This window comes from Rhinolophus sinicus, linkage group LG17, assembly GCF_036562045.2.
Source record: "Rhinolophus sinicus isolate RSC01 linkage group LG17, ASM3656204v1, whole genome shotgun sequence".
NCBI lineage: Eukaryota > Metazoa > Chordata > Mammalia > Chiroptera > Rhinolophidae > Rhinolophus > Rhinolophus sinicus.
The window spans coordinates 4,542,380-4,566,922 of record NC_133766.1 but is presented as its reverse complement, the minus strand read 5'-3'; the positions used below and the strand labels follow the sequence as shown (position 1 = coordinate 4,566,922).

At 39.7% G+C, this 24,543-nt stretch overlaps 2 protein-coding genes across 3 annotated transcripts in view; one reads left to right on the top strand and one right to left on the bottom strand.

Moving 5' to 3' along the window:
- LOC141569370 (uncharacterized) overlaps nucleotides 1–20,271 on the top strand; it is a 310,830-nt gene extending 290,559 nt beyond the window's left edge. The window contains exons 5-8 of the mRNA XM_074322325.1: nucleotides 234–396; nucleotides 882–933; nucleotides 2,500–2,610; nucleotides 17,646–20,271. The gene's annotated coding sequence lies outside the window, so the exon portion shown is untranslated. The remainder of the gene's footprint in view (nucleotides 1–233; nucleotides 397–881; nucleotides 934–2,499; nucleotides 2,611–17,645) is intronic.
- PRRX1 (paired related homeobox 1) overlaps nucleotides 1–24,543 on the bottom strand; it is a 70,332-nt gene that overhangs the window by 22,690 nt on the left and 23,099 nt on the right. The window lies entirely within an intron of this gene.

The following is a 24,543-nucleotide window of genomic DNA, read 5'->3' as shown; positions in this document are numbered from 1 at the left end:
GAGTACAAAGTTGATGTTTGTATTTCATTGAAGTTCTTATCCATGCTCAGTAAATACAAATTAATAATCAGACATGAATATTCGTAGAGTGAGATTATTATTATAGGAATTCAGTTACTGCACAGAATACCTTCTTTTTCGTAGACATAAAATTCTGGCTTTCAATATGTAGTCTACTCCCAATTTCTCTATGGATACATCACTTATTTACTCATTTTTCAATTCATTCCTAGATGTCAAAAAAAAGTGGAAAAGAAGAAAGCCTTAATCAGACCCAATTGAACTATAATTGGAGAGGGGGTACAGTGGAATAGACTGCAAAGTTCACTGGCTTGGAAGTCAGAACAACCTGTTTTGTCCTACAGACCCTGCTGCTTACTAGCTGTGTGGCATTAGGTAAGACACTCCACTTCTCTGAGCCTATTTGTGAAACAATAAATTGGAAGTAAGACTACCTACATCCTAGGGTCATTTGAAAACTTAACGAACACATAGCAGGCAGATAGCCTGGCACACAGTAGGTAACTGGGGGATTTTACAGCTACCACTGCTGCTGCAATTTCTCCTTAGACACGGACTAGTCAAAACCATTGCTGTTGTTCATTGATATTTAACTATTCGGTCAGATTTCTCTCACAGCATTACGGGGGAGACAGTAAGAAAACCATTCAAATATGACTAGTTTTGATGGGGAGCATAATTGAAATCTGGGGAGCTTGGAAAATGAATAAAAGCTTTCAACATCCATTAGAACTGTAGACCCAAAATTGCACGTGTAAATGATGCATAGACGTTTGTCCCAAATACCCCATTTGGGACCCTTTTCTCCTGCTAGTCAGTTCTTGGCTTTCTAACAAGCCAATTCTCCTTTCTCAATTCAGATTTTGAAAAGAAACATTCCGAAAGCAGGCAGATTCTAGCACTTGAAAACAGGTAAGCAACTGGTACCTTTAACAAGTAATCTCATTAGAAATGAGTTTTAAAAAAGAGGAGAGAAAGGCAGAAGGCCTCAGGCTAACACCAGGCTATGAAAATGCAATGATTTCCCAGCCTATTTGCCTTGGGTTGACTAATTTGGTTGCCACATGTCTAAAAACACAAAAGTTGGGTCATATTACTCAATATTTATTCAGAGACTTTTTTTTTTTTTCTAAATGCCGGGGCACTTTGGTAAATTCCAAAGGGATAAAAAGAAACCCAGGAAGGCAGAGTTCTGGGAAAAGAGTACGTTCTGACTGAGATTTTAAAAGCTTTCTCAACTTGCCATATTCCAGGTGTGTGGTCCCCTTGGAAGTGCCTGGTATTTGACTAAGATTACAAACAGAGCCCCAGATGAGCCATGGGCTCCTGCCTTCTTCTGGTAGCTGGTTTCCTTTGTAGTGGGGGCTGTTGTCATTTTGTAAAAAACACAACATCAATCTTGACGTTAGCAGGAGAAATGGGTGTCTTCATGGGAGGCAACCACCATAAGTTATTTTTTTTAATGATTCATGTTTTGGGCAATACATTTGAATGTTCTAAACAAAAATCTGATAAAAAACAGATTTAAAAAAATGCAACTGAAAACAGCAATGAAGATGTACAAAAATTAATGAATAAGCTCAGCTCTGGGAAGGACGTGGTGATAGAACAGGACTCTCTTACTTGGATAAAAAGACAATTATGAGACATTTGAACACGTAAGAATAGAAACGTGATTTGTACTTCCTGAGACTTTTTTATCTCACGTTAAAAGGACGAGATGCCTATAGCAGAGAAATCCACAGGGAACAGAAAGGCAGCTTTTCATCACAATACAAGAGGGTGCCAAGGGTAATTCTGTAACATGGTATAGAGTAGATGGGGAGGGCTGAAGAGGAAATTAATAGCCTCTTTCAGGTGTCATTCCGGTCTTGGGCATCAAGCTTATGAATATGAAGACAAATATGCTGAAACGGTCAACATAAGAAGCTTAGTATTTTTCGATACTGTTTGAGTGAAAGGAAATTAAAATTGTCTTTCAAGAATAAGAAAAGCCAATGCATAAACAGTGGTTTAAAACAGGACATTTTTTGAGGAATGTGCCACACTGTAACATCTCTGGGTTCCAACTTTCTTGACTCTAAAAGGGTTTGCTTTAAGACAGAAACATGTTTTTAAAATCGTGACAACTAGGTCTACCCATGTCCTTATATTTTGCTTTAAATTCTAGTATGGAGCAATCATGGAAAGGATTTTGGACTGGCGATCGGGGACTCAGATTCTAATTTAGACGGATTACTGACCAAATCTACGAGGGTAGGCCACAGTGGTCTTAGTGGCAAAAATTACAGGTTGGGCAAAGTGACTAAGAGCTCTTTCAAATCCAGTGTCATGGGCTTTTAAGATTGTTTTTATGTGTTCCGTTTCTAGCCCAGTAGAAAACTTTGAATAATTACTTGTTTAAGGCAATGCCTGAATCATGTCCTTTTGTTGCTATGTTTTTGGTTTTGCTTTGTTTTGTTTTTGTCTTTGTTCTAGAAAACCTTTGGCTGGATCACCCGTTGGATGAGAACCACACTCTAATGATGCATGCCTGGAAAAAGCTTCGGCGATTGTCCTATTCCTCCATGCCCAGAGCACTCTGCAGAGGTAAGTCTCCAAATTGAAGTGAATATGCATCTTTACTGTTTTAATTTTATTAAATTTATGGGGGTCACATTGGTTCATAAAATTATATAGGTTTCAAGTATATGATTCTATAGTACATCATCTGTATATTGCGTTGCGTCCTCACCACCCAAAGTCAAATCTTTATTTTAAAATAAATTAGCTCACCTAAAAGCATAATCTAGAGAGAGAAGAAACCAGAGTGTTTTTAAGAGAGAGTTATTCTAACCTTTGCATTGACTAAACAGACACGGGAGTAACTGTTACTGTTTTTCTTCTACCAGCCTTGACCTCCTAACCATGAGTTAGGCAACAGTAGCCCTGATGAGCACACTGCCACCTTAGGCTAATCCCCAAATTGGTGCCACTAACGATGGTCACACTCAATCTTGACCTTCACATCCTCTCACTGTCACCTTATTCATTCATTTGAACAAATATTTAGTGAGCATCTACTGCATGCCAGGCAAGCAGGTGCTCTGAAAAATACAGAGAAATCTTACATATAGTCCACCTTCAAGGGACTTTATTACCGATTTGGGGAATGAAGTTTCAAGTGCTGGGAAAGCAAAGTAACAACAGAGAAAAGATATTCCAGTAGATGGGGTGGCCATCAGAGCAGCAACGGGCGAGGGAGGATGGAGACACCAAAGTGGGTGGTAGGCCAGAGGACATGGTCTGCATGAGCCTCTCTCTGTCATAATTGAAGTTCAGCCTCCCTTTCTCAGCTGCACTGTGACTTGTCACTCCGTTCACCCTTCTCTACTTGTGCTACTGACGGTGGCGATACAAACACATTTTCCTTGTCTTTCATTCATCTTTGACCTTCTTTGACCTCGTGTCTCTTGTCTAACAGCACGTCCTAGGCCTAACCCCCACGCACTGACAGTCTCGGTTTACCTCTCAGCTCCTCAAAAGGATCTTCTCGGATCACCAACCAGACGTAGCCTTTCCCTCATTCCTCTCCTTCCAGCAGCTGACCTATGTGCCTTCTAACACTTATAATGATCTGTCATCATGGACATTGATGGTCTCACACACTAGAATGTGAGCTTCCTGAGGGCAGACACCTTTTCTGACGTGTTAACGGTGCTACCCCAGCATCTAGCATTATTGTATGGCTTATGTCGGGCACCTTTCTTGGAATGACCGCATGAATATGGTAACTGTGCTTGCTGCAAATGCCTACTATGCACACCCTGTTCGGTCCACACTCAGCCACCAAACCTGGCAGCCCTGTCAGAGATGTGTTTCTGTAAAGTCTTGGCACATAAGTGTCCCTGGGATAGAGACCGACTACATTCCCTCTAAGGCCTGTCCATTCCAGAAGCGCGTGTTATCCAGTGCTTTCCTGTGCTTGCTTTGTGCATGACTTTGCATTGGTAACCATCTCGCCAGTTAGAAGGCAAGCCTTGAAAACCAATGAACAAAATATGTAGAATAGAAGCCTGGTCATCTTAGTAGCACTCAATAAATGTGCGGCTCTGATAATGACAACACATAGGGAATTTTAGACATGATCTGGTACCTCTATTATTTCCGTTCCAAAAAACATATGTTTAGCTTTAGGTTGTATTCTCTTCCAGTTAGTCATTTCTAGTCTCTGAGTCTTCAATCCCCTTCCACTGGCAAAGGAGCTTGCGCAAGAGCCTGGCTAATTCATTCTCCAATATACAAGAACATTACTGCCTGTCAACCACACCTAAACCTTAATTATATGGTGATTTCCTCTCCAGGGATATGTGACTGTTTTAACTAGTAAGGAGGATGAAGCACTAAGGTCATATGAGAAAAAAAAAAAAAGTCTTTGGCCAAAACACCCAAAAATCCATGTGGAATAATCTTATTCCACTGAATCATGTCCCCTGTTGCTAAACAGCCGAAAGAACTCCTTATTAATAGGTGATTCTGTCTGCCTGGAGTGGAAACCTATGAGTAATCTATGTGTCACTGTGACTCATGTCATGGCCGCCACTTCCAACTCCCTGTCATCTGAAAATTGGCAAGAAGAATTCATACTGCTCAACTCATAACAGGAAAAGCCAGCATGGAGGAAAGACCTAGTAGTTTTATTGATGAAAAAGAAGACGGTAATTAGAAAAGTTGACCAAGGGTGAGCAGGATGACTTTTTTGTCACCACCTAAATCATTCTTTTCCTCGGCATCTGTTTCCAACATGCCTTTTGTGCCAATACAGGTGTTCTTCCTTGCGCATTCTTGCATCTCTTTTTCAGATGTCCACTCTTGTAAAATTTTTCCAACTTTTAAATTACTTTCAAGAAAGAACTTTGATAACAATATGTTGAACCGGGAGGAAGGACAAACTGGGCCAAGCTCATGTGTAATTTACTACCCAAACATTCCCCAACCATCAATAGGACTTTCATTTGCCAGCTTTCTTCTTTCTTCTCAATTGCTCTGTTATTTCAATTAAAATGGCACAAGATTTAACGATGTGGTTAACTTACTGGGAAGTCAGCACCTTTCAAACAAAGTATCTTAGGCATACACTGGAAGATTTTACAAACTCGAGGGACTCATAAAAAACACGTACAGATTAGGTGTGTAGGTGGGAGAAGAGATTTTGGAAAATCAGATTTTACGAACATAATGTTTGCCATAAGTCTTAGGTTAAAAAAGTATATGTGTGGTCACTGATTGGGCAAAAGTGGGGATATCGTAAACTGCAGTTTTACTTTTTTTTTTCTCTCGCCAAAGAGGAAGTTACTTACAAGGCAATCTGCCCCCTCCTAGCTATTCTGATGTGTTTTGAAGACCTCTGCTGGAGTCCTTCACTTTGTTCTATTTGGTTATTTCTATGCTAAGGTTTTCTAGCGGTAGTGGTCACACCTCCCTCAATAGCATCATTAAACTTCTTTCTCTACTACAGATCTGTTAGTTTGGGGTAAATCTCCTTGGCTAAAGGGTTGTTATGATTTTCTCTCCTGGAGACTTCCAGTTTTCGCACCAGTTCCAGCTCTTCCCAAGATGAACAAGCCAGCTTTTCTGGCCACTAAGACTGGGTAGTCACCAAGTGATATCAGTATGGTTAACTTCTTGACTTGAGAGGGTCCGTTCTTTTATATCAAAGATTATCTCTAATTAGTTGGGACCACAGATCAGATTTACACTATAGAGAGTTTATGCCCTTTCCCACATTTTCAGCAACCCAATATTTATAAAAGTTTTTCCCTAGAATTTTATCATAAAGCCACTTTATGTAACAGTAGAGAAAAAAAACAAACACAAACTCCAGCAAAAGTCAAACAACCTGGATTGTTACCCTGTCTGTCCCTAAAAAGTCTGTGGGGTTTTTTGTTTGTTTTTTGTTTTTTTTCCTAGTAATGCGATTTTAAGAATGTAAATTTGCCAATCTGGGTTTCCGTTCTTACTGCTGTCAAATGGAGCATGGTATTAAGACTGTTTTTAATACCGTTTCCCCGAAAATAATACTGGGTCTTATATTAATTTTTGCTCCAAAAGACGCATTAGGGCTTATGTTCAGGAGATGTCATCCTGAAAAATCATGCTAGGGCTTAGTTTCTGGTTAGGTCTTATTTTCAGGGAAACACGGTATCTCTTTCTGATTTTAAATTACAAATTCCTCTTCAAATACTTGACCAATGAATAAATCTGTGCACTCAAAGAGGGGCATAATAAAAAATGATAAATTTATTTACTAACCATCTCTAATTTGGGAAGGTATGAATTTAACAATGGATTAATTAGCTATGATGTAATTCCATGGGTAGACATTTCTATAGTCAAATTGGCAGTGTTCTTGATATTTTCTATAACATTACTACTGATCTTTGTGGATATCAGGGTAATTTCAACATTGCGTGGATGCTTAGTTTCTTTTAAATACTAGTTGAAGAAAATGATCAGATTCGGCAGGTATTCAAACAATAGAGCAAAGATGAGAAACTTATATAAAGCTCTGGAATTTTAAAATAATCTAACATTTAAAGATGGGGGGCATATTCTTATAAAATGTCTGTGTGTGTGCATGTGTGTCTGTGTGTGGATGGATGTGTGTCTCTGCTGGTGTACGTGTGACTCAGCTCAGAGAAACCTGGGTTAAACTATACCAGTGCTATGACCATGAGACCTAGAAGCAAATCCAATTGCCCACAGTGGAAAAGACCAACCTGTGGCACTGGGAAAGGCTTTCTTTCCTTGTCTGGGCTTTCTGTGTAGCCCTAAAAATTGCTAAGACATATTACCATTACCTAGTCTCATGCCAACTATATCTGGGAACTCACTTTGACATATTATTTTCTATGTAGGCTCTCCAGACAATGGCTCTTGCAGTATCAGTGCCAGCTGGACTCAGCGGTAAACAACAACACAAAAGTATTTTAAATAGATATTTCACATGTTTAAAATTCTAAGAAACCAAGGTAGAGTGTGTAAGGTTCCAAGTGAAGTCAATTGCCAAGTTGTGTTGGTTGGTACAGCCAAGTACAGACTGTATCGGTATCGGTGGGGTCCGAAATTGCTGCATAATGCAGACGTGAGCAAGGAAAAGTGACCCCCAAAAAGGAGTGGGGGTACATTAAAGATGAATCACTAAGGATGGCCTGCCATTAAACTCAAGAGTATACACACTGGCACCATCCCTCTAGGGCCCAAATAATATACGAGGCCGTGGAACCTTTTGCAGTATATTTTTCAAAGTCCAGACCAAAGCCACTGAAGAAGTTTTATGGATCCCTCTAGAAAAGCAGCTTCTTGTCAGGGCTGGAAAAATAATGTTACCAAGGATCCAGTAACAACAGTACCTAGGCCTGTTAGTTCGATTCCAAATTGATGCCTCTTCCAAAAGGAGAGCCTCCAGAAAAACAATGTATTCCCCAGACCGAGAGAGAAAGTCTAATATTTGGGGTTAAGAAGTTTGGTGTATAGTCTATTATACACAGGCTGTAGGTCTGTTGGGGCAAATCTGTCTACCATTTGTTTCAACAAAGACGATCACGAAGGTGAGTTTCTTCTCCAAGACTGTCCCTTGTGGGAGCTCAGGACAGGAGACAGGAAGATGTATGCCGCTGGCTTTTGAACGTCTATCTTCCTTCTCAAGGTTCCTTTAAGGATATGGTACAGCTGAGAAGGCAAGTTAGCATGCGGTCCTGTATAATGACTGCAGTGACCGATGGCCAATAAATCAGTTACATCTTGTGGACCCTACTTAACCTTTGGCTATGATGAATATTTGGAGTGTGTTTTTTGTGGTCTCAAGCCAAAAGTGAACCACAGCCTAGAGATTTTTGAACCTCAGGGTAAGAGCTAGAAATCTGTGTTCCCCACTTTATTCTCAGGGCAGTTGGAGGGAACAGAATTCCATTAGCCAGAGACAATAGTAATTGAGTTCATAACTTCTGCGGGTTGAGAGGTTGCATTTCTATGGCGCCTTTCTTCCAAAGATCATAAAACACCTCACATATGCTATTTCATTTATATTCCAAATGTCTTTATGGTATAAGGAAAGAGCACTTAATACAATTTTAACCAAAAAAATGTATTCGTAACTTAATACGGTTTGGCAAAACTGAGGAAAGCAACATTTATCTCATTTAATACAGGGAAACCAATGTTTAGTGACATTTCAGAATTAAAAAAAAAAGTCACTATGTACATTCATTGTTTTCATCTTTAATTAAAATTTTTATTTTACTCATCTCAGCTTCTCTAGATTACGTTAATTATTCTTTTTTCTTAGCTCTCATTGCACCGAGTGTTTGATACGTGCAATTTAGCACATAGTTATGCAGTGTCATATTGTCGTCTTTGTTTTGTATGCATTTTAGTCTCAATAGCTACGCAGAGGGAGAGACTGGTGTGTATCAGAAATGATACTAAAAAGAAGACAAAGCCCTGGGTGCCAGTCTGTCTCTGTCACTCACTTTCAGCAAACTCCCCAGCCTTCCTAAGCTCCAGTTTCTTTACTCATAAATGAGGGAAAAAAGTCCTCAGTGTCTTACAAGATTGTTGTGGTACAAATCTTATTTGTGGCACAAATAAGATGATTTTTCTAAGACCACTATGCATATAAAATATTACATAATATGTAATATGTAATATATTATATAATGTTATATTGTTTATAACATTATAACTTATATTGTATTATATTATAATAAACTCTATGATACCATTATAATTGCATTATATAGTTATTCTAGAAGACAATTATATCATTATAATGATATTATTTTATATTACTATATAATTATTATATAATGTCATAACTCTGTGAAAACAGAGACAATGTTTTGTACCCTTCTTACATACTTTCTATCTAATGTGATGTTAGGTAGATATGATTTCCCAAGTAAGTTTAATATTTCTTAATAAAACAATTTCTGAGTACTTACTATTTGCCAGGAACCACTGTTAGGTGTTTAGTCCATATTTCACTACCCTAGGGGCTCATATCGTTATTATTCCCATATTGTAGATGAGGAAACCGAGGCTGAGAGAGCGTGAGCAGCCTGATGAAGGAAATGCAGCGGACGCTGACGCCTGGTAGTTTGGCTCCAGAGCCCATGTTCTGAAACGCTTTACTTGTCTTTCATCGAACCAGAGATCCTGAGAGAATGCAGAGGTTATGAAATTTCCTTCCTAAAACTATTAAAAAGTGGAAGAACTTTTAAGAGGTAGATAGGAATTGATGAGCATGTGTTGGGTATAATTTTAAGCCAGAAATTGAAATCGATAAAGAGGCCAACTTCTTGATAGGACTGGGTTGCAATCATGCAATTCTCATGAGAGATGTTTAGTTCAGAGAAATGCTTTCGATTTGGCAAAAGAGAGAGAGAGAGAGAATTGAACTTACAGCCTGCAAGACATTTCTGTTCTACGCCCCATTAACTAGTTATAAAACCCTCCCAGAGTGGTGGGAGCATAAATCTGACGATGCCTGAGGCTAACAGGAACAAGATAACTGAGTGGATCTAGTACCCATCCATTACACTCGGCATCGTAAATCACCGAATTGCCACAAGCTCAGCTTTCTGGAATCCCCAAGTTGTTTGAAATACTCCGCTGTTGCCATTTATGGAAGAGCCATAGTATACGGTCTTTGCCTTAAGTATTATCAAAATAAAATTTAAATTCGACTCTCTACCCTTCAGAGGGTGCTCATGTGACATAATAATGGGAAACACAAAAAAACAAATAAAAATTTGATATCTTCTCCCATGAATGTGGGCAAGGTCCTCAACCGAAGGACCCGTTAAGGAATTAAGTTGGGTAGTTCTCTTTTTAGTCCTTTTGTGATGGAAATTACATTTGTGAGAAGAAATGTGGGTCTGATTTTGCACACACACACACACACACACACACACACACACACACGGCAGCTCCAGGGGGGTCTGACTAATGTGTAATTCTTGAACAAAGCGTGCAAAGCATTTGTCCTGAGATGGAATAGTCACATGCCCACAAATTCAACTGAGTTCATGCCCAAGGCTTACGTGAACCTTTAAACCATGGGAGTCAAATTGCATTGCAAGGACGAATCAATTCAGATCTCCTGTCTTGTGTGTCCTTTCTATCCAATGGAACATATGTTTGGCGAACACCTACTGGCTGGTGGGTATGAAAGGCCAGGGGCCTCCACCTTCACAAGAAGCTCACTCTTTAGTGAGAAAAATGCAGATATAAACAAGCAGCTTCAGAAAAAATGAGCTAAGTCAAAACAACGGAGGGCATATGCTGTAAGGTTGCGGCACAAAGGAGGGATCTACTGTACTTTAATACGTGAGAAAAGCATCACAGAAAAGGAGGACCTAGTTGCAATGGATTTTGAAGGGGGGGAAAAATACACATTTTGTTTCATTTTTAAAGGGGGAAGAGTCTACTTGTAATGGATGGAGTAGAGTGGTACAAAGCGGTACTACTCATTTCTACTAGTGGATTTTCACCCCATTTATTCCTTGCTGCAGCCCCATGAAGGAGCATGTCATTGTCCTAATTTTAGAGGTTCGGGAAAGTAGACATCTCAAGAATGCCGGACTGGGAAGTGATATGATCTTGACGCTCCTTGTTGCTAGCAGCTGAGCATTTGGGAGTTGAAGCTGTGGGGGAAGAGGGGCCAGATGGTGAAGGGCCCCTTCCAGTATGCACTTGGACTTCACCCTTTCATGCAGGGGAGTCAGGAGTGGATTTTTTTCAAGCAGGAGAGAGGGTGAGTGGAGCAGTTTTGCTTTTCAGATAGCGTCCCGGTAATTGCATGGAGCCTTGTTGGGGCTGGGCATGAGATGGACAGCGATGCTTTTATAGATTCGGAAGGTCAGTGCTATGTCCATGCTGCCACTTTTCATTGTTAGGGTGCTTGAGGCTTCCCTGCTTCGTCAGCTTCCACCGTAATATCTCTGTCCATCATCTCCCACTATCTCCCCTGTCTGGGCCTGCTTTCAACTTTCCTGCTCATCTTTCTTTCACTCCAGGAAATATATGTGTATCCAAGTTACTAATGACGCAAAGTGCAAATTGAGGACATGATGAAGTATAATTGTTTTAATGTATGGGAAAGCTCTGAAGGACTTTCCAAACGGGCCAAATAATATATATTCGAAAAGTCCATGCAGCCCTCTGTGAAGAACCTGCAGAAACCCCATCAAAGACTCCAGACCAAACTTCCTGGACTCCTGAGGGGCCTCTCTTTAAGCAAGTAGATTCATAAAGGATAAAAGTTCCAAAACAATAGTATCAGATAGGACACAAAATGACCTTAGGGCATATTAAAATTGCTAAGTCCACTGGTACATTTAAAATAGAATTACATCTATATAGGAAAACCCCAGAAATGCATCCACTTGTACTTTGAGGCAACCCGGTATTTCTCATCATTATTTTTGTGTCCCTTTGTTTCATTTTTAAAGGCAGTAACCCTGATTCAAATCCAAGCAAGTCTGCCCCCATTTTAGCCCACCGAAGCCCTGATTTCTCTCCTCTTGGTCATTCTCATGTTTCATGCCCGGCCAAAACCAGGCCTCTTTTGCTCTAATGTCTCCTTTAGTCTTGAAGTGGGCAGACCCCTCTAGACTCTCTTCCCCGACCCTACTGCTCATAATACAGCTTCCTGTGAACTGATGAGACAGTCCCTTCTCGCCATTTATCTGGAGGAACTGTGTGCAAACCAGAGCTCCAGAATGGCACAGAGAAAGAAGCGAGACGCGTTTAAAAACTCCAAGAATCCTCTCACATCAAGGAAGCAAACTTGCCTCTCTGAAAGAGTTTTGTAATAGAATAAAAATTAAAAGAAAAAAAAAAACCACCTTATTAATGTTTGCTGGAGAAACAGGAAAGCTTTTTCCACAAGAAAAGTGCTTTCTGTACTAAAACTGGCAGCCAGACGGCCTGAGCATTTATCTCCTGCATAGAAAGTGCTCTGTCAGGCGAGCTGTGACTAACAATAAGCTGAAAAACAAGCCACAGACTTCCACTGTATTTTATTTGGCACAGAGGAATTATTCCTCAGCACAAAGTATTTGCAACTGGCATCGGTTAAACAAGAAATTACAACCTTTAAAAGCCCTATTTATCATTAGCTGCAAAAGTGCAGACTTCACCGTCAATTACTCTGACAAAGGATTACAGACCATCAACACTGCACACAGGATAACAGCAGCCTTGGCGGCCAGCCGCCGCTCTGAAGGGAGGATTAGAAAGTTAACAACCTGGAGACCCTTCTCCAGAGACACCCCCTCCCCCCGCCCCCCCTCCGCCCATCCTTCTTCGCTACCCTCTTCCCCTTTGCAGGCTGACTCTCCCATCTCTCCTTCTCTCTCTCCCTTCACCTCGGCTAGCAGAGGCTGGTAGACCAGCAAGCTTTCAGCAGAAAGATTTGATGGTTGTGAAAGTTACTCCAGAAGAACTACTGGCCAAATCAAGTCAGCTGCAACTTTGCTCCAACTCTGCTCTGAATGTGTTCTGTTGATGAAAAAAAAAAAAAAAGGAAATGACAAGATTGATTTCTGAAAGCTAAAGACATAATATGGTGTTGTTTTGCTCAGCTGCTTCATTTAGAGGCTAAATGGTCAGAAAAACAGTGATTTTTAATAAGCAAAAGGCCTCTACTGTGATTCTAAACTACCCTCCCAAGCTCTGAATGGTGCTTATGTGTTCTGGAAGAAGGCTTTTTGCATTTCACTGAGGCCTTACCCCATCTTTAAATGATTTCATTCCTAAGGAACAGAAAAACAAAGAGAAGCTTTGTTTTCCAGACATGAAATTAGAATTAAAATATTATTTTCAAAGTGCTTATATAAGTGGTAATATATATCAAGAAACATATATATATATATATATATATATATATATATATATATATATATATAGAGAGAGAGAGAGAGAGAGAGAGAGAGAGAGAGATCCTTATTTAGCTTTAACTTTCCATGGAAGTATGAGGTCATTATCAGTGTTACTGTCACCTCGTTGCTGGTTAAATTAGTTTAAATGGTCCTGGAGTTTCTCTCAGAGGCTTACAGATTAATATTAGTCTCTTCAATATTTTGGTTTGTTGGCTATATTTGTCTCAGTATAAAAACATCTTTCCTGAGAATAAAGTACAGTAACATCAATATATGTAAACCACTTATATGTAATTTTGCACGTAGAGCTCAATAAATGATGATGACAATATTGGTTCTAATGTTGGTAAGGATGATGAAGGAAGGTGTGTTATTACAAGTTCTGTTTTATGAAGGATTTCTTATGATATAAAAAAAGTACTGTGAATATATATGGATATGAACTTATATGAATGCAAGTTACACGTACGGTATATTCTTAATTACCGTGTTTCCCCGAAAATAAGACCTAGCTGGACAATCAACTTTAATGTGTCTTTTGGAGCAAAAATTAATATAAGACCTGGTATTATATTATATTACACCAGGTATTATATTATATTATATTAGATCCAGTCTTATAGTAAAATAAGCCCGGGTCTTATATTAATTTTTGCTCTAAAAGACACATTAGAGCTGATTGTCCCACTAGGTCTTATTTTTGGGGAAACACGGTATATAAAGTGATATTCAGTAAAAAACAAAGACCGGAAGGAAATAAATCCAAATGTTAAGAGTGTTCACCTCTGAGTGATGAAATAATGTATATTTCCCCCTTACTGGTTTTTCTAGACTCATCTCTAATTTTCTATGATGAGCTTGTCTTACGTTATTATGAGAAAAAAAGAAAAAGAAAATGTACAGGCAAGGAAAAAAATCAAAACTAAAATATTATACTTGTCAGGTGATTGTGAATGTATCAACGTTTTATATCCAATATGACAACCCATCCAGGGAGACAACTGTTCCCATTTTCCAGTAAAGTAACTGAGGTTCAGAGAGATTGGGGATTGGAGTAGAAACCAGTTGGGTGTCAGAATCCAAACTAAGACACAGCTGATTATACTTTGAGGTCTATATGCTTTCCCTTTCTTCTTGTGGCCTCCTAGACTGATGAGAAAGAAGGAGAGAGAGAGAGAGAGAGAGAGAGAGAGAGAGAGAGAGAGAATGAGAGAATTCACGCATACTTGCTCGGTCACATTCCTTCTCTTTTCCAGTTAATGTGTGTTTGAGAAGGGGGTCTATTCACACATGAGCCTCCTAAACTTTCCAGGTTAGGGTCTGTTCCTTCACATTTCGTCTGCTGGGTTCATAAAAACTCTCACAGGGCTATCGCTTGTGGGTGACCTCCTGCAAAAATTATAGGAGGTTGCATAGCTTTATTTAGCTCGATTAGGTTCAAAGACTATGCCAGGGAGCTTCTCAGTCCAAAAATAATCTCTCTTTATTGGTTCTCTAAATTAACTCATGCAGGAGTGAGCCGAGCTAAATTAAAGCTTTCATAGAGCCAGGCCCAGGGATTTTTACTGAGTGGTAAACGTTTTCTCTCTCTGTGAGAACTTTACTGTTTCCTTCCTCTAAGAGAGGCTATACTTAGATGCAAAGAAAGTTGCTCAAAGCAGATCTTCCAGAATTCATTTTATTTGACAAAGACTCTTAGTTCAAGCCCCTGGTGTGGAACGTTTAAAACTTTTATAGGTTTTCCTAGCTTTTAAAGTAATTTGCATTTAAGTAAAGAGATACTAATCTCTCACACAAATGGCAAAAATGTGTGCCTTGCCCTTTTTTAACTGGAAAAATTGAATTCGTAGAGTCATCGGGTGAGGTAATCTTACTTATAAAGGATTCTAAGAGCTTGACAAATCTTAACCAGTCTCTGCACCGAACGGTGTCTTTTCATCACTATTGCAACACTGCAGTACGTTCCTCTCTCTGAACTGCACACGAGGGAATAGGCACCTTGAGAGAGTAGATATGCATTTGACATTCAGCGTTGCCTCTTTTTCTCTAATATAGCCAAGACACGGCTGGTCATGGCCAATGATGCGTTTCCCAGCGTTTCTGCAAAGGGGGAGCAACTCCCACTGAGTTTTCAAACAGCCACAGACAAGCTTGTCTCACTGCCCTATGGCCCTGGCCCTTTTCATATGTCATTCTCTCCTTCGCTCTTGCCTACCTGGCACCTGGAATGAGTGACCAGTGCAGGTGTGAGGTGTTGGTCCCCCCCATCTCTCTTTCGTACTGGATTTGGGACCTGTACACCATTTCAGAGAGAGGAAACACAGGCGCCAAAGAGGCAGGCATGTCTGTGTTTTATTCCTTTGCACCGAACACCTAGAAGATCCCAGAAAATTCATCCTAAGTTGCTGTAAGCCTGTGCTGTGACTTCAACTGAGGTTCCAGCAAAGATGCCAGAGAATAGGACCAGAAAAGGTATACTCAGAAAAAGAAGTGAAAAGAGAAGGCGGGGTCAGGATAGTTGGGGGGAAAGATGTATGTTCAAACCTCTTGTAGATTTTTTGTTGATTGGAGAAGTGAGTTGGAACTAATCGGAAGTGATTTGAACTAATAGGAAATACAAGCGACTACGAGTTGGTCTGTCTAAGTGAAAAGAACTCAAGCACAGCTGACAGAATAAAGGCCCTTGGCCCTGACTCTGAAGAAGACAAAACTCGCTGCTATCTAACTATGGCTCAGAATCTCACGTGTGTCAATCTCCCAGCACGAGAGAATGACTTCTCTACCCAAGGACACTCACTCCTTCTGCCAAGCGTATGTGGACAGATGACACCAGCATCAAAAAAAACCCAACCAACCAAACAAACAAAAAACCCAGCAATCCCTCTCCTGGGTATCTACCCAAAAAATCTAAAAACATTTATCCATAAAGACATATATGCGCCAATGTTCATTGCAGCTTTATTTACGGTGGTCAAGACATGGAAACAACCAAAGTGTCCTCCAACAGATGAATGGATTAAGGTGTCATGGTATACATACACAATGGACTACTATTCGGCGGTAAGAAAAGATGAAATAGTACCATTTGGGACAACATGGATGGATCTTGAGATTATAATGCTAAGCAAAACAAGTTGGACAGAAAAAGTAGGGAACCATATGATTTCACTGAGATGTGGTATATAAAACTGAAAACAACAAAAGAACACGACAAACAAATGAAGAAACAAAAACCCATAGACACAGACAATAGTTTAGTAGTTACCAGAAGGTAAGGAGGGAGGAGGATAAATGGGGTCAAATATATAGTGATGGATGGAGAACTGACTCTGGGTGGTGAACACATAATGTGAGGTACAGATGATATGAGATACAGATGATGCATTGTACACCGGAAATCTGTGTAACTTCACTAACAATTGTCACTCCAATAAACTTTAATTTAAAAAAAAGCAGGGGTGGGGAGAACAATTGATTGACTGTTTATTTATGTGATATTTATATAACATCTTGTTGGGAATGTTGACCCATAATGCAGCTATGGGAAAGCCATGGGTGGAAGGTATTAGGCACTAAACAGGAGCTCAAGTTCCAGTCTCAGTTCAGCAACAAGCTAGCTGATCTTGATCTTGTGCAAATCACCTCAGTTTCCTCATTTTGCCAATAAGAGGTTTGGATGGACAGACACCTCTATAGCCTTCTTCCAGCTCTAACAGTCCATTGGGTACAGTTATTGCATTCCGCCATTCTAATATCAGAGAACGGGTCAATCAGACCTCCAAAGACATTGCAGTGGATGAACTTGGACGCTTCGTTGCAAGTTCTTACAACTACATACAAGGTCAGAGCGTGTGGACTTCTCTCTCAATGCACTGGATTGTTGGGTTCTGCTAGTTTCCTGATTTTTTTTTATATGAAGAGGCTGAATGACATGTTAGGAGATGCCATTACCCACCTCTTAGTTCCTGCACCCATTGTTAGTCTAACAACAAACAATCCTGAGAGGTTATCATACGTTTAATTTTTATCTATAGGAACACTTCAAGCACAGCTGTTCCCCATTAGACTCCAGTGGCCGAAAGCATTTGGTTACTACAGGAAAAGGGAAAAAAAAAAATCAGTAAAGTTTTATTTACAATCTGCTTTCATTGTGAAATAGTAGAAGTCCTTGAATTAATAAAAAGATGGGCTTGGTACTAAAAGCATAAATATGCTTTCTTAAAACAGTGGTAAATACTGTGGGCACACTTCCCAGATTTTCATTACTATTCCAATTCTCATTTCCCCGTAAGTGCGTGCTCACTCTTCTTAGCCCATGTGACTAACTTTGGAATAAGAAAATCCGGTTCTACAGGGATGAGGCCTTGTCTAAAACAGGCGTATGTATTATTCATGCACATAAGCATACATACACAGAATTTTCATATAAATGTGATAAAGCCAATTTCCACCCTTTAAAGCAAACAGCTGTTCTGTGAGCTAGTGCACGCCCTATCTTTGAAAATCTATAAGCAAGCCTGGATTCTGTCTGCCAGCAACACCAGACAAGGAATTCCGGCTCCCAGAGTCAGTTTGATTCAATCACTTATAAGCATTTGCGCTTTCAACTCGGAATTCAAATATTCTAAGTTATTGGTTTTTTTCCCTAAATTCATTTCCAAAATTGACCCGACATTTCTACTGTGTTTCATGTGTTGGCAGGTACTATAACAAACGCAGGAGAGAAACTGAATGACAAATGAGAAGATTTGTGGTGCTGAAATTTAGATGCATTTGCACCTGGGATTTTGGACGCACTTGCACCTGGAAACCAAAGTCTCTGGTAATCCGGTCCTTTATGGCAGCAGCCTTCCTCTGAGAAAACTGCAAAGCGCTGTAGAAAACTAAAACTCTATGTGCCTCGTGGATTCTCTATCCAAATTTCTCACAGGCAGAACACATGACAATTAGGACTCAGATGTTTGTACATAAGATGCAATGATTGCCCACAATCATTTGACGTTGTGGGTAACAACTCACCAGGGTTTATACTCATTGAGTTGCCACTACACCCCACCTTCCTCCAATAGGATCAGATCTCTGAGAGAATCGGTTTTCCTCGATCCCTTGTCTCATCTCAAAATTTAGTCCAAATCAGGATTTGAGTTTCTCATGCTTTTTATTCAGTTGCCAAGAAATGGCGAGTAATAAATTGCCCCATCAGCCCCGTTACCCATCCTGCGTCATACTATCCATATTGTCAAACTTGTTACTTCTAAAAGTTTTCATTTTAAGAGTCTGGCTGAGCAGGTTCCCCCTGGCAACACAAAGTTTCAAATTATTTATGATGGGGAATGTTGAGATTAGTGGGGATTGGAGGTAGGGGAAGAGAGGATCACAGCCCAGCAAGAAAATCAACTGTTGTTCTTTCCTGGTCTCCTTCATAAGGAAGGCAGTTCTGCCATATCAAATATCCTGTTTCCTGAAAGCCTGCCTCTGAGATTGGTGTGTTCAGGAAATTACATCATTGCAGAATGCGTTCATACTGACCCTAAGTGCACTCATGTTCCAGTATTTGCCCTCTAACCTCACCTCCTTAATCACATTTGCATGCTGTCTCCACTCTTTGTACTAATATTTAGAACCTTTCTACAGCGTATTCTATGTTGCAAGTCATTTATCAATGTTAATTCGTCTCTTCTCACCTGGATTCCTTTGAGGTACAGTCCTGTGATTAGTAATAATAACAAAACCGAGGTATTTGGCTTTTTTTATCGCTTCTGTCTCCTGAGAACGCCACAAATATTAAGAGCACACACAGGGCTCTCCTGGAATGGCTTGGCTCACAGAAGGAGTGGGGGAGAATGCTGTGACTAGCCAAAGTGGAATAAATTGAAGGTTGGCTTGGAACGGAATCAAGATGCCGGTGTTAATAGGCCTGACTATTTAGGAAAAGTTCCAGGATCCCATAATGACGACAAGCAATAAGGTTGCCAGAATTTGCCTGGAATATATATGGGATTAGGCCAGCTCCTAAAATTTTCCAAGGGACCTCGGGGTCAAGGGCTTTCTGCAGAAGGTAAGCCTTTTGATGACATAAAAATTCCAAAAGCCCCATATACAGAAAAATGTAAGATAGGTAGGTGTGTGTGTGTGTGTGTGTGTGTGACAGAGAGAGAGAGACAGAGACAGAGAGACAGAGAGACAGAGAGAGAGAGAAGGTTTCTTTCACTTATTTCCATGAAGATTCTCTATGGGACCCATTTGAATCCTCAATTCTTGTTGTAGACTATCATTCCTATCTTGGGGAAAAAAAAATTCTACAACTAGAAAAAAATCTGACTCTTAAATAATAAGAGAATACCTAGAGGCCTGAAATAAACACAGCTTTAATTTTTTTATCAAATAGATGGAATAGAGCAGCTTACTAATAATGTAAGATTGTACTTAATAATAATGTAAGGTTAACCTTTAACTACATTCTAGAAAGTTAGCTATGTTCTAATCTGTAATTCAATAGTGAATCAAGGAAGATATTCCAGCACTTACTGACCGCATTTATTGGAATTTTTAAGGCTCTTCTCTTGAGTTAAATCTTTTGAATTTAGAATTTAATCAAAAGTGTTGAAACTATGGAAAAATAAGAATTCAGATTCTTAATCCATGAGGATTAATGTCAGTTATTAGGAAGGACTTCCTGATCCTGGATAATTGTTACTATAAATGCATATTCTTTCTTGGAAATGCAAACTTGAATGATCCTCCGCCGATGTTGGACGGCCAAGGGAAAAATAACGCCTGTATCACATACTTTGCTCTTCTGTCACAGCATCACTTTGCACTTGATATTATAATTATTTGTGTGTATATCGAATGTAGAGTTTAGATTCTAGACCCATCGACCAACTTTCTTGAAAGACAAGGAACTTCTCATCCCTCAGAGTACTTAACGTAGTATCATGTACACATAGTTGTACCTTAACTATTTCTTGAATAAATGATGCAATAAGGCAGGCTTAAGTGTTGCTCTAAGGCACTGTTCCCTCCCACCCCAACAGAAGGGTCCATTGTCCCCTGAAACCTGCTGTTGGAACTCTGCCACCCAGAGCACAGGGTTATAATTTTCCCACTTTACATTAAGCCCTTGGGACTATGCTCCTTTATTTATTTTCAATACGGTCGTTGTCACTCACACAACAATAGGGGAGGAAAAAGTGTGGAGAGAGGAAGAGGTGGAAGGAAGAAGGGGAGGAAGGGAAAAGGAAGGGATAGGAGGAGGAAAGACGGGAACTGAGGAAAACACCATAATTCAACTTTCCTGAAATAAAAACAAAAACATGAAAAATAAAAAAAGGAAAAGAATGAAAGAGGCAGGTAGGGAGGGAGGGACGGAGGGAGAAAGGGAAGAAAGGAAGAAAGGAAGGAAGGAAGGAAAGCAGGAAAATGTCTTTCGGTCACTTGAGGAGCGACTCTATGAAAACGGGTTGGTTCTCATTACTTGTGTAAGTTTGGCCTGATTAAATCCATTAGCGACCTCTAAAAGCATTACTTTCTATTTCATTCCTAGGTTGGCTAATAGACATCTTAACCCAATCTTTACTTGCTTACTGGCACCCAACCCATCTGCTTTATTTCATTCATTCACTTAACAAATACTTTTGGAGCAAGAATTTTCCAAAGCTGTGATTGGCAGTGGAAAACCAGTGATGAATAAACCACATCTCTCACTTGAAAGGCTTAGCCTCTCCACAGCCACCTGAAACCCAAATTAGTGCTATCAACCATCCCAAATTTTGTTAAGCACACACCTTTTTATCACATTATCCTTTCTAAACTCTTCTTGTCTGCCCAGACAAAGCCTTCAGCACCTTTTCTTTGCTATCAAGCCTTTTCTAATGGACGACCTCTGCTCAATTCATGCAGTGCCTTGTTTTGGTGCCAATGGCAGTGCTTATGTGAAGCCAACTTACTTTTCTCTCTCCAGACTCTTACATTCTCTGAAATTTCCATCTCTCCAAGTAATTTGTACATTTTATTTTATTCATAGTCTTCGCAGAATCACACTTCTCTGGCACATAATCCAGGGGGCCCATATCTAATCTTGACCCAATAAAAACATGTGACTGTTTAAAGCCCAATTGATATTATAATTACTCCTATGACACAAATTCTTATATGTAAAGGACTGGTGAGGAAGTCGAGTTTTGCCAAATGTAGAGCCTCTTAAATTTTCAAATTCCAAAACTAGGCTTCTAATGGTAACTGGTGACTGTTCTTTTGATTATGTTATCACTGAAAATGCATGCGAAGACCTAGCTAACTTTCTCATACATACCACACACACACACACACTTGAACTGTTCAGGGTGGCAAAATGGACTGTTATAATAATTTCCCTTCCCTAGTCTAGTCTAAGAGATAAACATCTACTCACTATCCAGCTCAAAGTTCATATCTTCCCTGAAGTTTTTTCCTTGGCCATTGGAGTGACAACTCCATCTTTTGTGTCTTCTTTACCCTGCCTTGACCCTGACCCTCATTTGACACACTCTTTGTAGTACTTTTTACAGCGCGTGGAATACTGTAGGTGTTCTGTCAATGTTGGGTGAATGGAAGGGACAAAAGGAGGAATAATCTTATATGTAATGAATTACTAACCAAAAATAGAGAGCAGGAGGTAGAGACTTTTTGGTAGCCTCGAATTATCCAAGTGAAATATTGTCTGGAATCTGCTGTGAAAAGTGTTTCATACGGGTGACAAACTCCGACCTTTCTCAGACAAAATGTTACCATACCTTTAAAAAGCTTTCCCTTCTTGGATTTGTCTGTCGGTCTCTCTCACCCCCCCCCCCACACACACACACACACACACGCACACACACTAAATCTGATCAGTTTGCTCCCCAGGTCTCCACCTATTTTTTCTTTCTCTATGACTTGATCCAACCTTAGTGCCCCAAACTCCCCACACCTCACCCCATATCGCCACCTGGTGTCCAAAAGCAAGAAAAATACCCAAGAAATGAAAATGATTTTTTTTTTTTTTTAAAGCTGATCAGTATCAGGACCCCCTAACCCTATACTGAGACTTTTTGAAAAATCACACACGTCTTGGCATAAACTTCAGGTCACAAGTACAAAAGTAACATGTACAAATCATCCTCAAATCACAGCCTTATTTCCACTCGCATCTTCACAAAAAAAATACAGATGCTCTCAATCTTTTCAGCTCCATGGACTGCCGTCCCCCCATAGAGTCCATGTTTTAAAACCTTGTCTACCAGATAAACTATAGTTTGTCATTTGCATGAAGTCAACTCATGGTTGTTAGCTACGGTACCACTTAGCCGGGATCGCCTGGAGTGGCATCATTCATTCATGCCTTCATTTAACGAGTTGCTCCTGTGTTCCAGGAGCTTTGCCAGCTGCTGGAGTCACCGTCAGTGTCAGTCCAATCCAAATATCCTAAAGCTTTCCTGTCTGTAGAGAATAGACGTGCATTTTCATCAGGTGTTGTAAAATAACAGACAATGAGTAAAGGTTCTCTTTTACTGCCCTTAAGAAGTTGGGGAATCTGGGATTCGGTACCAGTGGACTAGGAAAAAATATCCCGACAGATTCAGTACAACTTCAAATCAATAATTCCTAGGGGGGAAAAAGGATTCAAATGTCTACATTTAGCTTAGACCATTGTTCCTCTGGTTTTAAATGTGCAAACTGCCTGTTAATGCATATCGGTGAGAATTGTGTCACAGAACTAAGAACCAAAAGATGCAAAGCTAAAAAATAATATGGATTTTGCTTGAATTAGAGTCACCACCACAAAATCATCAAATGGGTTTCAATAAGGAAATCAGCAATTGTATAGTGAAGACACAGGAAGCAAAAACAACAACAACAAAATCCAAAACAGAGAATCCCAGTCAACAGTCTTTAGAACAAAGACAAAGTTTTCAGGGCTCCAAAATAAAATGGGGGGGTGGAAAAATGGAAACACCGTTTTTCATACATTATGTGCACCCATATTTTAAATTTTACAATTACAATCATTTTATTACTTTTGTTGCTATCGTGTTCTTTCTTTTATGAAATGATGTAGTCAGAAAATGGTGGGAGGTTTATTTAAATGTCCTTACTTGACTAAATAAATAAGGGTGCCCAGACTTCGTAAAATAAAGTTTTACTTGTAAATACATTTCTAACGTCGGAATAACCCTGAGCATGGCTCTGAAATTAATTTTAGAGGGCTAAAAGTTGGAAATCCTTAAAACCTACTTGACCCTATGTTATCTTTAAGATCAAATTTTAAAATCCCACGGCTCTTTCAAATGGATTGGTTAAAGAAAAGCAATTTTTAAGAAAAGGAGAAAAAAAGCAGATCCTTTCATTTTGCCACAAGTATAGCTCCATTCCAGAGATATCTATCAACAACCACTGTGGAGCATTTCCGTTTTCTGACCCACACTGTCCTCTCAGTGTTAGTGTTCTTCTGAGTTGTTATTTTACACAGTTTTCTGGGTCCAAAGTCAGTAGGGGTTTTAGATTTTATCTCTCAATATCTCTACATTAATAAATTTAATAATAATAATAATTATTATTATTTTAAAGAGGTATCACAGTGGATCTAGAGGTCATCAAACAAATAAATGAATAGATAGCCCAGATGCTTTGACATCTATATTGTACAGTAAGCAACATGTTGCTTCGCCAACAAAATAGTCTTTAGCTTTAAGCGAAATCTAATTCTCTCCCGCCCCTCCTCTTTCTCCCTCTTCCTTTTCCCCTTTCTCTCACCACAAAGCCTGCTGAATTGAGGAGAAGTATTTGGTCACTTGCTCTTTGACCCCAGGGTCTCCTGAGACTATATATTCATTTTAAGAATGAGTCCCTTTAGTTACCTAAAGTGTCCTCAGACGAAATCGTTTCCAGATGTTTACAAATCTTTCAAGGACCTAGCCACACAATTTTTATGGCTGAGTGATAAAGGACTCCACAGTGTCTGGTCAATTATAAAATACGGATCAAGTACTTATTGTAAAATCACTTCCACTGGCTAACTGTCTGCCACATGCCAGGCACAGAGCTAACCAGGTTAGAGACATCTCATCGGCTATAGAGATGGCCTCGGGACCCTCATTTTAGAGAAAAAGGAAGGTGAGACTTCGCAGGATAAGCTAGTGAGGGAAAGGGGCCCAACGCCAAGTCCACGTTCTTAGTCCCTGCGGCCTGACACTCTCTCGGAGCAAAACTCTTCTACTACTGACTTAGAAGGGTCACGAAAGAATTCACCAAGGTCATGGGGCATCTCTGAGCATCCAAAGAAATTTCCTTAAAGAGACGAGAGAGGGACATTTGGAGTCTCAACCAGTCCCTCCAATGGACTCACTCACCGAATGTAACTTCGGCACACTGGAAATGTCTGGTGCCAAAACTTTCTCATTACTTAAAAACCGGGTTTCACATATGGGGTTTGAAAGGTGCCTGTTTAGTGTTTGTACTGTTCTTCACTCACAATATTCTGACTTGTGAAAAAACAAATAAATAAATCCTAAATGGTCATGGTGACCTTTTTTTTTAAAAAAAAAAAAGCTCTTTATATCATAGAAATCATGGTTTTTGT